Source organism: Mesoplodon densirostris, chromosome X (assembly GCF_025265405.1).
Source record: "Mesoplodon densirostris isolate mMesDen1 chromosome X, mMesDen1 primary haplotype, whole genome shotgun sequence".
Classification (NCBI taxonomy): Eukaryota; Metazoa; Chordata; class Mammalia; order Artiodactyla; family Ziphiidae; genus Mesoplodon; species Mesoplodon densirostris.
Genome location: NC_082681.1, coordinates 89112331 through 89127462, shown reverse-complemented (window position 1 = coordinate 89127462; position 15132 = coordinate 89112331).

Below are 15132 nucleotides of genomic sequence, written 5' to 3'. Positions count from 1 at the left end.
CAATTGTCAATAGAGCTGCAAAGAACATTTTGGTATATGACTCTTTTTCAGTCATGGTTTTCACAGGGTATATGCCGAGCAGTGGGATTGCTGGGTTGTACGGTAGTTCTCTTTGTAGTTTTTTAAGAAACCTGCATATTGTTCTCAATAGTGGCTGTATCAATGACATTCCCACCAACAGTGCAAAAATTTTCCATTTTCTCCACACCCTCACCCGCATTTATTGTTTCTAGATTTTTTGATAATGGCCATTCTGACCAGTGTGAGATACTATCTCATTGTAGTTTTGATTTGCATTTCTCTAATGATTAATGATGTTGAGCATTCTTTCATGTGTTTGTTGGCAATCTGTATCTCTTCTTTGGAGAAAGGTCTATTTAGGTCTTCTGCCCATTTTTGGATTGAGTTGTTTGTCTTTCTGTGATTAAGCTACATGAACTGCTTGTAAATTTTGCAGATTATTCCTTTGTCAGTTGCTTCATTTGCAAATATTTTCTCCCATTCTGAGGATTGTCTTTAAATCTTGTTTATGGGTTCCTTTGCTGTGCACAAGCTGTGAAGTTTCATTAGGTCCCATTTGTTTGTTTTTGTTTTTATTTTCCTTTCTCTAGGAGGTGGGTCAAAAAGGTCTTGCTGTGACTTATGTCATAGAACGTTCCGCCTATGTTTTCCTCTAAGAGTTTGATACTGTCTGACTTTACATTTAGGTCTCTAAACCATTTTGAATTTATTTTTCTGTATGGTGATAAGGAGTGTTCTAATTTCATACTTTTATATGTACCTGTCCAGTTTTCCCAGCACCACTTATTGAAGAGGATGTCTTTTCTCCACTGTATGTTCTTGCCTACTTAATCAAAGATAAGGTGACCATATGTGCGTGGGTTTATCTCTGGGCTTCCTATCCTGTTCCATTGGTTTATATTTCTGTTTTCATGCCAGTACCATACTGTCTTGGTTACTGTACCTTTGTGGTTTAATCTGACGTCAGGGAGACTGATTCCTCCAGCACAATATTTCGTTCTCAAGATTACTTTGGCTCTACGGGGTCTTTTGTGTTTTGATACAAATTGTGAAATTTTTTGTTCTACTTCTGTGAAAAATGCCAGTGGTTGTTTGATAAGGGTGGCATTGAATCTGTAGGTTGCTTTGGGTAGTAGAGTCATTTTCACAATGTTGATTCTTCCAATACAAGAACATGGTATATCTCTCCATCTACTTGTATCAACTTCAATTTCTTTCAACAGTGTCTTATAATTTTCTGCATACGGGTCTTTTGTCTCCATATGTAGGTTAATTCCTAGATATTTTATTCTTTTTGTTGCAATGGTAAATGGGAGTGGTTTCTTAATTTCACTTTCAGATATTTCATCATTAGTGTACAGGAATGCCAGAGATTTCTGTGCATTAATTTTGTTTCCTGCTACTTTACCAAGTTCATTGATTAGCTCTAGTAGTTTCCTGGTAACATTCTTGGGATTCTCTATGTATAGTATCATGCCATCTGCAAACAATGACAGCTTTACTTCTTCTTCTCTGATTTGGATTTGTTTTACTTTTTTTTCTTCTCTGATTGCTGTGGCTAAAACCATCCAACACTATGTTGAATAATGGTGAGAGTGGGCAGCCTTGTCTTGTTCCTAATCTTAGTGGAAATGGTTTCAATTTTTCACCATTGAGGGTGATGTTGGCTGTGGGTTTGTCATATATGGCCTTTATTATGTTGAAGAAAGATCCCCCTATGCCTACTTTCTGCAGGTTTTTTTTTATCACAAATGGGTGTTGAATTTTGATGAAAGATTTCTCTGCATCTATTGAGACAATCATATTGTTTTGCTCCTTCAATTTTTTAATATGGTGTATCACATTGATTGATTTATGTATACTGAAGAATCCTTGTATTCCTGGAATAAACCCCACTTGATCATGGTGTAAGATCCTTTTAATGTGCTGTTGGATTCTGTTTGCTAGTATTTGGTTTAGGATTTTTGCATCTATATTCATCAGTGATGTTGGCCTGTAGTTTTCCTACTTTGTGACATTTTTGTGTGGTTTTGGTATCAGTGTGATGGTGGCTTCATAGAATGAGTTTGGGAGCATTTCTCCCTCTGCTATATTTTGGAAGAGTTTGAGAAGCATGGGTGTTAGCTCTTCTCTAAATATTTGATAGAATTCGCCTGTGAAGCCATCTGGTCCTGGGCTTTTGTTTATTGGAAGATTTTTAATCACAGTTTCAATTTCAGTGATTTTGATTGGTGTGTTCATATTTTCTGTTTGTTCCTGCTTCAGTCTCGGCAGGTTGTGCATTCTTACGAATTTGTCCATTTCTTCCAGGTTGTTCATTTCATTGGCATATAGTTGCTTGTAGCAATCTCTCAAGATCCTTTTATTTCTGCAGTGCCAATTGTTACTTCTCCTTTTTCATTTCTAATTCTATTCATTTGAGTCATCTCCCTATTTTTCTTGATGAGTCTGGATAATGGTTTATCAATTTTGTTTTTTTTTTCTCAAAGAACCAGCTATTAGTTTTATTGATCTTTGCTATCGTTTCCTTCATTTATTTTTTATTTATTTCTGATCTGATCTTTATGATTTCTTTCCTTCTGCTAAGTTTGGGGTGTTTTGTTCTTCTTTCTCTAATTGATTTAGGTGCAAGGTTAGGTTGTTTATTTGAGATGTTCCTGTTTCTTAAGGTAGGATTGTATTGCAATAAACCTCCCTCTCAGAACTGCTTTTCCTGCATCCCATAGGTTTTGGTCCTCGTGTCTCCATTGTCATTTGTTTCTAGGTATTTTTTGATTTCCTCTTTGATTTCTTCAGTGATCAGTTCGTTATTAAATAGTGTATTGTTTACCCTCCATGTGTTTGTATTTTTTATAAATCTTTTCCTTTAATTGATATCTAGTCTGAGAGTGTTGTGGTCGGAAATGGTACTTGATACAATTTCAGTTTTCTTAAATGTACCAAGGCTTCATTTGTGACCCAACATATGATCTATCCTGGAGAATGTTCCATGAGCGCTTGAGAAAAAATGTGTATTCTGTTGTTTCTGGATGGAAAGTCCCATAAATATCAATTAAGTCCATCTTTTTTAATGTTTCGCTTAAAGCTTGTGTTTTCTTATTTATTTTCATTTTGGTTGATCTGTCCATTGGTGAAAGTTTGGTGTTAGGGTCCCCTACTATGTTTCTGGTCTTCTCCATTTCCCCTTTTGTGGCTGTTAATATTTGTCTTATGTATTGAGATGCTCCTATGTTGGGTGCATAAATATTTACAATTTTTAAATATTCTTCTTGGATCGATCCCTTGACCATTATGTAGTGTCCTTCTTTGTCTCTTCTAATAGTCTTTATGTTAAAGTCTATTTTGTCTGGTATGAGAATTGTTACTCCAGCTTTCTTTTGATTTCCATTTGCATGTAATATCTTTTTTCATCCCCTCACTTTCCGTCTGTGTGTGTCCCTAGGTCTGAAATGGGTCTCTTGTAGATAGCATATATATGGGTCTTATTTTTGTATCCATTCAGCCAATCTGTGTCTTTGGGTGGGAGCATTTAATCCATTTACATTTAAGGTAATTATCGATATGTATGTTCCTATTCCCATTTTCTTAATTGTTTTGGGTTTGTTATTGTAGGTCTTTTCCTTCTCTTGTGTTTCTTGCCTAGAGAAGTATCTTTAGCAGTTGTTGTAAGGCTGGTTTGGTGGTGCTGAACTGTCTAAGATTTTGCTTGTATGTAAAGCTTTTAATTTATCCATCAAATCTGAATTAGATCTTTGTTGGGTAGAGTAATTTTTTAAGTGTTTCCGTTTTAATGTTTAGCAATTTTCATGACATGTGTTTAGTATTCTAAGCTGTTAAATGGTAGAATGGGAACTGCCTTTTCCTGTGACTATAATTTTTTTATAAATTTATTTTTTTTATTTTTGGCTGTGTTGTGACTTCATTTCTGGGCTTTCTCTAGTTGTGGTGAGTGGGGGCCACTCTTCATCGTGGTGCACGGGCCTCTCACTCTCTCGGCCTCTCTTGTTGTGGAGCACAGGCTCCAGACGCACAGGCTCAGTACTTGTGTCTCACAGGCCTAGTTGCTCCACGACATGTGGCATCTTCCCAGACCAGGGCTCTAACCAGTGTCTCCTGCATTGGCAGGCAGATTCTCAATCACTGCGCCACCAGGGAAGCCCTGGGTAGAGTAATCTTGGTTGTAGGTTTTTCTCCTTCATCACTTCCAATATGTCCTGCCACTCCCTTCTGGCTTCCAGAGTTTCTGCTGAAAGATAAGCTGTTAACCTTATGGTTATTCCCTTGTGTGTTATTTGTTGTTTTTCCCTTGCTGATTTTAATATGTTTTCTTTGTATTTAATTTTTGATAGTTTGACTAATATGTGTCTTGTCGTGTTTCTCCTTAGATTTATCCTGTATGGGACTCTCTATGCTTCCTGGACTTGATTAACTATTTCCTTTCCCATATTAGGGAAGTTTTCAACTATAATCTCTTCAAACATTTTCTCAGTCCCTTTCTTTTTCTCTTCTTTTTCTGGTACCCCTATATTTCGAATGTTGTTGTATTTTATGTTGTCCCAGAGGTTTCTGAGACTGTTCTCCATTCTTTTCGTTCTTTTTCCTTTATTCTGCTCTGCAGTCATTATTTCCACTATTTTATTTTCCAGGTCACTTATCCGTTCTTCTATCTCAGTTATTCTGCTATTGATTCCTTCTAGAGTATTTTTAATTTCATTTATTTTGTTGTTCATTGTTGCTTGTTTCCTCTTTAGTTCTTCTAGTTCCTTGTTAAATGTTTCTTGTATTTTCTCTATTCCATTTCCAAGATTCTGGATCATCTTTACTATTACTATTCTGAATTCTTTTTCAGGTAGACTGCCTATTTCCTCTTCATTTGTTAAGCCTTGTGGGTTTTTATCTTGCTCCTTCATCTGCTGTGTGTTTTTCTGTCTTCTCATTTTGCTTATCTTACTGTGTTTGGGGTCTCCTTTTTGCAGGCAACAGGTTCGTAGTTCCCGTTGTTTTTAGTGTTGTCCCCAGTGTGTAAAGTTGGTGCAGTCAGTTGTGTTGGCTTGCTGGTAGAGCAGACTAGTGTCTGTGTTCTGGTTGATGAGGCTGGATCTTGTCTTTCTGTTGGGCGGGTCCATGTCTGGTGGTGTGTTTTGGTGTCTGTGGCCTTATTATGATTTTAGGCCACCTCTCTGCTAATGGGTGGGGTTGTGTTCCTGTCTTGCTAGTTGTTTGGCCTTGGGCGTCCAGCACTGTACCTTGCTGGTCGTTCAGTGTAGCTGGGTGTTTGTGTTGAGATGGAGCTCTCTCGGGGATTTCCACCATTTGATATTACATGGAGCTGGGAGGTCTCTTGTAGACCAGTGTCCTGAAGTTGGCTCTCCCACCTCAGAGGCACATAACTGACTGCTGGCCACAGCACCAAGAGCCTTTCCTCCACATGGCTCAGAACAAAAGGGAGAAAAAGTAGAAAGAAAGAAAGAAAGAAAGGGATGAAGGAATGAAGGAACGAACAAACAAAAGAAGGAAGAAAGAAAGAAAGATGATAAAATAAAATAAAGTTATTAAAATAAAAAAATAATTATTAAGAAAAAAAATTTTAAGTAAAAAACACAAACGAACAAACAAAAAATGGCCGGACAGAACACTACTACAAATGGTGAAAGCAAAGCTTTACAGACAAAATCTGACACAGAAGCATACACATACACACTCACACAAAGTGGAAAAGGGGAAAAAATAATATATCTTTCTCTCAAAATCCACCTCATCAATTTGGGATGATTCGTTGTCTATTCAGGAATTCCACAGATATAGGGTACATCAAGTTGATTGTGGAGATTTAAACCGCTGCTCCTGAGGCTGCTGGGAGACATTTCCCTTTCTCTTCTTGGTTCACACAGCTCCCGGGGTTCAGCTTTATGATTTGGCCCCGCCTCTGCATGTAGGTCACCTGAGGGCGTCTGTTCTTTGCTCAGACAGGACGGGGTAAAAGGAGCAGCTGATTTGGTGGCTCTGGCTCTCTCAGGCCAGGTGGAGGGAGGGGTACGGATGCGGGGCGAGCCTGCGGCAGCAGAGGCCAACATGATGTTGCATCAGCCTGAGGTGCACCGTGCATTCTCCCGGGGAAGTTGTCCCTGGATCACGGGACCCTGACAGTGGCGGGCTGCACAGGCTCCCGGGCGGGATAGTGACCTGTGCTCACACACAGGCTTCTTGGTGGCAGCAGCAGCAGCCTTAGGTTCTCATGTCTGTCTCTGGGGTCCATGCAGTTAGCCGTGGCTCGCGCCCATCTCTGGAGCTCCTTTAAGCAGTGCTCTTAATCCCCTCTCCTTGCACACCAGGAAACAAAGAGGGAAGAAAAAGTCTCTTGCCTCATCAGCAGGTCCAGACTTTTTCCCTCACTCTCTTCTGGCCAGCCGTGGTGCACTAACCTCTTCATGCTGTGTTCTCGCTCTCAACCCCAGTCCTCTCCCTGGGATCTGACCGAAGCCCGATCCTCAGCTCCCAGCCCTGCCTGCCCCTGCGGATGAGCAGACAAGCCTCTTGGGCTGGTGAATGCTGGTCAACACTGATCCTCTGTGCGGGAATCTCTCCACTTTGCCCTCCACACCCCTGTTGCTGCGCTCTCCTCCGTGGCTCTGAAGGTTCCCTCCTCCACCACCTGCAGTCTCCGCCCACGAAGGGGCTTCTAGTGTGTGGAAACCTTTCCTCCTTCACGGCTCCCTCCCACTGGTGCAGGTCCCTTCCCTATCCTTTTGTCTGTTTTTTTCTTTTTTCTTTTGCCCTACCCAGGTATGTGGGGAGTTTCTTGCCTTTTGGGAGGTCTGACATCTTCTGCCAGCGTTCAGTGGGAGTTGTATAAGAGCATTTCCACGTGTAGATGTATTTCTGATGTATCTGTGGGAAGGAAGTTGATCTCCGTGTCTTACTCTTCCACCACCTTCCTCAACTCCTTGATCATATTTTCTATTCCTTCCTGGTTCACTCTTGGAAGGTTGTACCCTTCTAAGAATTTGTCCATTTCTTCCCGGTTGTCCATTTTATTGGCATATAGTGCTTGTAGCAGTCCTTTATGATTCTTTGTATTTCTGCAGTGTCAAATGTAACTCTCCTTTTTCATTTCTAATTTTAATGATATGAGTCCTCTCCCTTTTTTTCTTTATGAATCTGCCAGTTTATCTTCTCAAAGAACCAACTTTTAGTTTTATTGATCCTTGCCAATTGTTTTCTTTGTATATATTTCATCTATTTCTGCTCTGATTTTTATGATTAATTTCCTTCTACTAATATTGGGGTTTTTTTTCTTCTTTCTCTAGTTTCTTTAGGTGCAATGTCAGGTTGTTTATTTGAGATTATTTTGTTTCTTGAGTGAAGATTGTTATGTTATAATCTTCTCTCTTAGAACAGTTTTTGCTGCATCCCAAAAGGTTTTGGGTCATGTTGTTTGCTTTGTCATTTCGTTCTAGGTATTTTTAAATTTCCTCTTTGATTTCTTCAGTGATCTCTTTGTTATTTAGTAACATGGTGTTTAACCTCCTTGGGTTTGTATTTTTTACAGTTTTTGCCATGTAATTGATTTCTAATTTCACAGTGTTTTGGTCGGAAAAGATTCCAGACATGATTTCAATTTTATTAAATTTACCAAGGCTTGACTTTTGACCCATGATGTTATCTACCCTGTAAAATGTTTCATGAGCACTTCCGAGGAAATTGTATACTGCCACTTTTGGATGGAATGTCCTATAAATAACAATTAAGTCTATTTGGTCTACTGTGTTTTTTAAAGTTTGTGTTTATTTATTTTTGCTCTGGATGATCTGTCCACTGCTGTAAGTAGAGTGTTAAGGTCCCCCACTATTATTAGGTTACTGTCAGTTTTCCCTTTTATGGCTGTTAGCATTTGCCTTATGTACTGAGGTGCTCCTCTGTTGGGTGCATATATATGCACAATAGTTATATCTTTTTTGGATTGATCCTTTGATGATTATGTAGTCTCTTCCTTATCTCTTGTAATAGTCTTTATTCTATCTTGTCTGATATGAGTACTGCTACTCCAGCTTTCTTTTCATTCCAATTTGCATGGAATAACTTTTTCCACCCCCTCACTTTAAATCTGTATTTGTCCCTAGGTCTGAAGTTGGTGTCTTGTAGACAGTATATATATGGGTCTTGTTTTTGTAGCCATGCAGCTAGTCTGTGTCTTTTGATTGGACCATTTAATCCATTTATATTTAAGGTAAATACTTTAATACATCTTTATTGGAGTAAACTTGCTTCACAATACTGTGTTAGTTTCTGTTGTACAAAAAGGTGAATCAGCCATATGCATACATATATCCCCTTATACCCTCCTTCTTGAGGCTCCCTCCCACCTTCCCTATCACACCCCTCTAGGTCATCGCAGAGCACTAAGCTGACCTCCCTGTGGTATGATGTTGCTTCCCACTAGCTACCTGCTTTACATTTGGTAGTGTACATGTTTCAATGCTACTCTCACTAAGCCCCAGCTTCCTCTTTGCCCCCCTCCGTGTTTTCAAGTCCATTCTCTATATCTACACCTTTATTACTGCCCTTACACTAGGTACAACAAACCATTTTTTTTAGATTCCATATATATGCATTAGCATACAGTATATTTGTTAAACATCTTTATTGGAGCATAATTGTTTTACAATGGTGTGTTAGTTTCTGCTTTATTATAAAAGTGAATCTGTTATATATATACATATGTTCCCATATCTCTTCCCTCTTGCATCTCCCTCCATCCGACCCTCCCTATCCCACCCCTCTAGGTGGTCACAAACCACCGAGCTGATCTCCCTGTGCTATGTGGCTGCTTCCCACTAGCTATCTGTTTTACATCTGGTAGTGTATATATGTCCATGCCTCTCTTTCGCTTTGTCACAGCTTACCCTTCCCGCTCCCCTTATCCTCAAGTCCATTCTCTAGTAGGTCTGTGTCTTCATTCCTGTCTTACCCCTAGGTTCTTCATGACGTTTTTTTTTCTTTCTTAGATTCCATATATATGTGTCAGCATACAGTATTTGTTTTTCTCTTTCTGACTTACTTCACTCTGTATGACAGACTCTAGGTCCATCCATCTCACTACAAATAACTCAATTTCATTTCTTTTTATGGCTGAGCAATATTCCATTGTATATATGTGCCATATCTTCTTTATCCATTCATCTGTTCATGGACGCTTAGGTTGCTTCCATGTCCTGGCTATTGTAAATAGAGTTGCAATGAACATTTTGGTACATGACTCTTGTTGAATTATGGTTTTCTCAGGGTATATACCCAGTAGTGGCATTGCTGGTTCGTATGCTAATTCTATTTTTAGTTTTTTAAGGAACCTCCATACTGTTCTCCATAGTGGCTGTATCAATTTACATTCCCACCAACAGTGCAAGAGTGTTACCTTTTCTCCACACCCTCTCCAGCATTTATTTTTTCTAGATTTTTTCATGATGGCCATTCTGACCGGTCTGAGATGATATCTCATTGTAGTTTTGATTTACATTTCTCTAATGATTAATGATGTTGAGCATCCTTTCATGTGTTTATTAGCAATCTGTAAATCTTCTTTGGATAAATATCTATTTAGGTCTTCTGCCCATTTTTAGATTGGGTTGCTTTTTTTGTTGTTGTTGTTATGGAGCTGCATGAGCTGCTTGTAAATTTTGGAGATTAATCCTTTGTCAGTTGCTTCATTTGAAAATATTTTCTCCCATTCTGAGGGTTGTCTTTTTGTCTCGTTTATGATTTCCTTTGTTGTGTGTAACCTTTTAAGTTTCATTACGTCCCATTTGTTTATTTTTGTTTTTATTTCCATTTCTCTAGGAGGTGGGTCATAAAGGATCTTTCTGTGATTTGTGTCATAGAGTGTTCTGCCTATGTTTTCCTCTAAGAGTTATATAGTGTCTGGCCTTACATTTTGGTTTAACCCATTTTGAGTTTATTTTTGTGTATGGTGTTAGGGAGTGTTCTAATTTCATACTTTTACATGTACCTGTCCAGTTTTCCCAGCAGCACTTATTTAAAAGGCTGTCTTTTCTCCACTGTATATTCTTGCCTCCTTTATCAAAGAAAAGGTGACCATATCTGCATGGGTTTATCTCTGGGCTTTCTATCCTGTTCCATTGATCTATATTTCTTTTTTTGTGCCAGTACCATACTGTCTTGATTACTGTAGCTTTGTAGTACAGTCTGAAGGCAGAGAGCCTGTGATTCCTCCAGCTCCATTTTTCATTTTCAAGATTGCTTTGGCTATTCGGGGTGCTCAGTATTTGTTTTTCTCTTTCTGACTTACTTTACTCTGTATCACAGACTCTAGGTCCATCCACCTCACTACAAATAACTCAATTTTGTTTCTTTTTATGGGTGAGTAATATTCCATTGTATATATGTGCCACATCTTCTTTATCCATTCATTTGTATTGGACACTCAGGTTGTTTCCATGTCCTGGTTATTGTAAATATTGCAGCAATGAACATTGTTGTACATGACCCTTTTTGACTTATGGTTTTCTCAGGGTATATGTTCAGTAGTGGAATTGCTGGGACATGTGGCAGTTCTATTTTTAGTTTTTTAAGGAACCTCCATACTGTTTCCATAGTGGTTGTATCGATTTACATTCACACCAACAGTGCTGGAGTGTTCCCTTTTCACCACACCCTTTCCATCATTTACTGTTTTGAGATTTTTTGATAATGGCCATTCTGTCCAGTGTGAGGTAATATCTCACTGTAGTTTTGATTTGCATTTCTCTAAGAATTAGTTATGTTGAGCATCTTTTCATGTACCTCTTGGCCATCTGTATGTCTTCTTTATTGAAATGTCTATTTAGATCTTATGTTCATTTTTAAATTAGATTGTTTGTTTGTTTGTTCTTTTGATATTGAGCTCTTTGTACTTTGGGGTTTAATACTTTGGGGTTTAATCCTTTCTCCGTTGTTTCATTTGCAAATATTTTCTCCCATTCTGAGGGTTGTCTTTCCCATTTAAGGTAATTATAGATATGTATGATCCTATTGCCATTTTCTCAACTGTTTTGTATTTGTTCTTGTAGGTCTTTTTCTTCTCTTGTTTTTTCAGCCTAGAGAAGTTCCTTTAGAATTTGTTGTAAAACTGGTTTGGTGGTGCTGAATTCTCTTAGCTTTTGTTTGTCTGTAAAGCTTTCGATTTCTGTGGAATCTGAATGAGATCCTTACTGTGTAGAGTAATCTTTGTTGTAGGTTTTTCCCTTTCATCACTTTAAATATGTCCTGCAATTCCCTTCTGGCTTGTTGAGTTTCTGTTGAAAAATCAGCTGATAAACTCATGGGGATTCCCTTGCTGTTTATTTGTTTCTTTTCCCTTGCTGCTTTTAATATTATTTTCTTTGTATTTGATATTTTTATTTCGATTAATATTTGTCTTGGTGTGTTTCTCCTTCGGTTTATCTTGTATGGGACTCTGTGCTTCCTGGACTTGATTGACTATTTCCTTTCCCATGTTAAGGAAGTTTTTGAGAATAATTTCTTCAAATATTTTCTCAGGTCCTTTTCCTTTCTTTTCTTCTTCTGGGGCCCCTATAATTTGAATGTTTGTGTGTAAAATAAAATAATGTTATTAAAATAAAAAAATAATATTTAAGAAAAAAATTTTAAAGGTAAAAAAAAAATCCCTTCTGGCTTGTAGAGTTTCTGCTGATAGATCAGCTATTAAACTTATGGGGATTCCCTTGTATGTTATTTATTGTTTTTCTCTTCTGATTTTAATATTTGTTCTTTATATTTAATTTTTGATAGTTTGAGTCTTGTCATTTTTCTCATTGTATTTATCTTGTATGGGACTCTCTGTATTTCCTGGGCTTTATTACCTATTTCCTTGCCCATATTAGGGAAGTTTTCAACTATAATCACTTCAAATATTTTTTCAGTCCTTTTCTTTTTCTCTTCTTCCTTTGGGACCCCTATAATTCGAATGTTTGTGCATTTAATGTTGTCCCAGAGCTCTCTGAGACTGTCCTCAATTCTTTTCATTCTTTCTTCTTTATTCTGCTTTGCAGTAGTTATTTCCACTATTTTATCTTCCTGACCCCTTATCCATTCTTCTGCCTCAGTTATTCAGCTACTGATTCCTTCTAGTGTATATTTCATTTCAGTTATTGTGTTGTTCATCACTGTTTGTTCTTTAGTTCTTCTAGGTCCTTATTAAACTTTTCTTGTATCTTCTTGATCTGTGCCTTCATTCTATTTCTGAGAACTTGGATCATCTTTACTATCATTACTCTGAATTCTTATTCAAGTAGATTGTCTCTTTCCTCCTCATTTATTTGGTCTTGTGGGATTTTACCTTCCTCCTTTGTCTGCAACAAATTTATCTGTCATCTCATTTTGTCTAACCTACTGTGTTTATTATCTCCTTTGCACAGGCTGCAGTGTCGTAGCTCCTCTTGCTTCTTTTGTCTGTCCTCTGGTGAGTAAAGTTGTTCCAGGTGCTTGTGTAGGCTTCCTGGTGGGAGGGACCATTACCTGTTCTCTGGTGTGGAGCTGTGTTTCTTCACTCTAAAGGGCAGGGCTGCATCAGGTGGTCTTTTCTCGGGTGCCTGTGAGCTTACTAGGACTTCAGACACCCTGTCTGCTGATTGGTGTGTCTGTGTTCCTGTCTTGCTGGTTGTTTGGTGTGAGGCATCCAGCACTGGAGGCTGTAGGCAGTTGTGTGGATCCTGGTCTTGGTGTTAATACCGATACCTCCAGGAGTACACACACTGATTAATATTGCCTGAGCCTGGTAATTCTCATCATTCCCACCCTGGAGACCCAGGTCCAACTCCTGGCTGGGGAACCAAGAGCCCACAGGCCGCACAATGCAGCCAGAAAAAAAAAAGAAAGAAAAGAAGAGAAAAGAAAAGAAACAGACAAACAAACTCCAAGACAAACAGCAAAAACAACAGCAAACATGCAGCAGCAACAACAATGCAACACACACACACACAGAAAAAAAGAAAAATAAACAAGAAAAAAAGAGTACAAACAAAAGAATTCAATAATGAGAAGAGTCAGTAAGGACTAAACTAACAGAAACAAAAAAATGAAAAATAATACAAAAACAGAAAGCAAATTAATAACAAAAAAGTGTGGAAAACATAAAATATGCATATAAAAGCAATCAAAATAATAAAGAAAAAATCAAATTAAAAACAAGCAAAAAACCATCAAACAACAAAAAGTTAAGTAAAAATAGAAAAATCAATATATATATATTAAAAATTTAAAACTTAAAATAAAAGATAAAAATAAAAGCAACAATGCCAACAGCTGAATTAAATAAAACAAACAAAAAATAATAATAGTAATAAGAATATTTTCCTGGAGCCTCCTCTGTCAGTGTCATTGCACCCATAGTGAGCCAGAGCCAATCCCTGCCTTCCCAGTAGGCCTTCCAGTACCTCTAGATAAGTCCCTGGATCTGCTTTGGGCACTGTAGGGCCAGCTGAGGCTCTGACCTGGCCTGAGTCTCATGTGTATTTGTCCCCAAAGTCCACTGCTGTGAAGGCTAGACCAGTCTCCATTGTGGGAACACTCTTTGTCTATTCAGATATTCCACAGATGCAGGATTTACCAAGCCAATCTCGAAGATTTAATCTGCGGATTGTGCAGCTGCACAGAAAGATTTCCGTTCCTCTTCCTTAGTCACACTGCTCCTCGGGCTCACCTTCAGTTTTGATCCTACTTCTGTATGTGTGCCACACTCAGTCATCTTTCCTTGCTGAAGAGAGAGGGGGCAAAAGCAGTAGCTTCTTGGGACACACTTACTCACTTAGGCCTGGGAGGGGTACAGCAGGCACAGTTGGGATGTATATGAGTTGCCTGCAGTGGCAGGGAGCAGCAGGCAGTTGCAGCAGACTGTGGTGAGCTTGCTCTGGGTGGAGACCCTCCCAGTGCGCAAGGAGGCAGTAGCTGGCATGTGGGGGCAGTGGTGGCCCTGCCCCCCATGCACCTCTCAACAATGGCACCTCACTTTCCAGGCAGATCATGCTTCCTATAGGTGCATTCCCGGCCACACATCCCCTCACTCCCATCCCCTCTGCTGTATCTGCACAGCCAATGGTGTTGCTCTCCCTGGATCTCTTTACCTAACCCCACGCTTTAGCACTCAGCCCCTGGCAGCATCGGTGGTGTCTCATACCAGGCAGGGGTGCCCAGGGCTGATTTCCAAGGAGGCTTTGGGATGGGTGACACTCAGGCCCCTGGAGTGCACGTGGGCAGAGGAGACCCCGACCTGAGTGGTGGGAGGGACTGCTCAGATAGGAGCCTCTCCCAGTGCCTGCAGTAGCAGAAGAAGCTGGTGGGTGTGGAAAGGGGTTGTAATGGTGGCTCTGTCCCTTGCGCATCAGTCAACCATGATGTTTTTCTTCTATGGTGTCCTGGATTTATTCTGCAGACTTTCCTGGATGTGGAGCTCCTTACTCCTGTCCCTTCAGGCTGTATTTTCCCAGCCAACATCTGTCCCCTCCCTGGGTCCACACTCCAAACCACACTTTCCAGCACCAATTCCGCCTTTGAAACAGGAGACTCACAACTCTGGTTGGAATGTGCAGAGTTGCAGTATAGACCATGCGTGCAGTTCTTACTTTGTCCTGCCTTCCACAGACCATCTGTTGTATTCTTCTTTGATCCCCCAAGTGTCCTTTTCTGTCCCAGATGATTTCCCCACCAAGAGGGAGTTTTTCTGAGTGTAGGGACCTCCCTTCACCTTTGGCTTCCCACCAGGGTTGCTGGCCCCTTTTTTGATTCCTCTTTTCTCTTTTTCTTCTTCTTAATGTACACGTCAGGAGCAATGAATTCTATATCCTCCTATTCTGCCATTTTGACTCCTCCTCCTATTTATTTTTGACATATGTGATTTATGTGTATATATAAAATGTATATATATATATATAGTACAAAGTGATATTTAGATGTATGTATACATTGTGAAATATTACCACAATTAAGCTCATTAATATATCTATCATTAATAGTTAACATTTTGGGTGTGTGTGAGAACACATGATCTATTTTCTTAATAAATTTCAAGTATACAATATAATATTATTTACTGAAGTTCACCATGTTGCACATTAGGTCTCC